Raw genomic sequence first — 1,641 nt, forward strand, 5'->3', positions numbered from 1 at the left:
CCTCTGAGAACTGGTTAATTACTTGAATGGCGACAGGTACCTGGCTTGCATTTTTCAAAAAGATGGTGGTATCGTCAGAAAGCTGACTGATGATAATATCCCTACCCGCGACAGACATTCCTTGTACAACGCTGTTACCGACATGAGTTGAGAGAATTTGTGTACAAAGTAAGAAAAGATAAGGGGAAATGGGACATCCCTGACGAATGCCCCGTTTCAGATTAAATCTAGGGGAAGTTCCGTTTTTCAGTTTGATAGAGCTGTTGCCATTAATATATAAAGTTTTAATTGCTTTGCAGAAAAAAATCCCCAAACCAAACTTTTCTAAAGACAGAAAAATAAATTGGTGTTCTACTGTATCAAAGGCCTTATAGAAATCTAAGAAGAGGATGAAGCCATCTTCAGAAATCAAGTCAGAGTAGTCAAGAATGTCTAAAACTAGTCTAATATTGTTAGAGATGTGCCTATTCCTCATGAAGCCTGATTGTGTCTCATCTATAATTGTGTCAAGAGTATGTTTGATTCTCCTGGCAAACATCGAAGCTATAATTTTGTAATCATTGTTTAGTAGACAGATGGGTCTCCAGCTATCAATGAGAAGCACGTCTTTCCTAGGTTTGGGAAGCAGTGTGATCAGTCCTTGAGTGAGGCTAGGAGGAAGGGCATTATTCTCTATACTCTCCATAAAAACCTGTAGTAAAAATGGGGCCAAGTGATCTGAGAACCCTTTGTAAAACTCTGCAGTTAGACCGTCAGTGCCGGGGGATTTATTGTTTTTGAGTGAGGTAATGGAGTCAGTGACCTCTGTCATTGTAAGAGGGGTGTCACAATAATCTCTGTCTGCCACATTAATCTTTCTAACGTTATTTACAGAGTTAAGAAATTGAAACGTAACTTCTTCATTATATTTTGAGCTGTATAGATTGCTATAAAATGTTGAACAAAATTCTGAAATTAATTTAGCGTCATCAGTAATGATTCCATTAATATTTAAGTTATGGATAGAATTGATTTTGGCACGGTATCTTTCGAGGCGGAAAAAATATGCAGAATTTTGCTCCCCCTCCTCCAGCCATCTCTTCCTAGACCTTACAAAGGCTCCCTCTGCTTTTTGTCGATATAAGTCATCTAATTTGTTTTGAAGATGCAAAAGAAGTAATTTATCCTCCTCTGCAACTTCGCCAGGGGGCCTTTGAAAAAATGAGGACATTTTACTTATGACTTCCTCTTCTTCTGCTCTTTTAGCTTTTGCAACAGAAGTTCCATAATGTCTTAAGAATTTTCCCAATTCAAACTTAAACAGTTCCCAGTTCTTGTTGTAGGATTTTTCTTTTGTAGCCTTGTCGGAAAAAAGAGTAATTAACTTAATAATTTCAGTCTTAACCTTTTCATGCTGTAACAGGGAATTGTTTAACTTCCAGTATGAAGGTTTATAGATTGTATTAGATGCACTAAATTGAATGTTTATATGAATTGCTCTATGGTCAGTGAGGGGAGTGGCAAGGATATTTACGGTAACTTTCTCTTTATCAATGCCATTGGATAACAGCCAAAAATCTATGCGAGACTGACTGGATCCTGAATTGTTACTCCAAGTGAAGGATCTGTCATCAGGAAATTTCTCTCTCCATACATCCACAA

Source organism: Etheostoma cragini, chromosome 11 (genome assembly GCF_013103735.1).
Source record: "Etheostoma cragini isolate CJK2018 chromosome 11, CSU_Ecrag_1.0, whole genome shotgun sequence".
Taxonomy (NCBI): Eukaryota; Metazoa; Chordata; class Actinopteri; order Perciformes; family Percidae; genus Etheostoma; species Etheostoma cragini.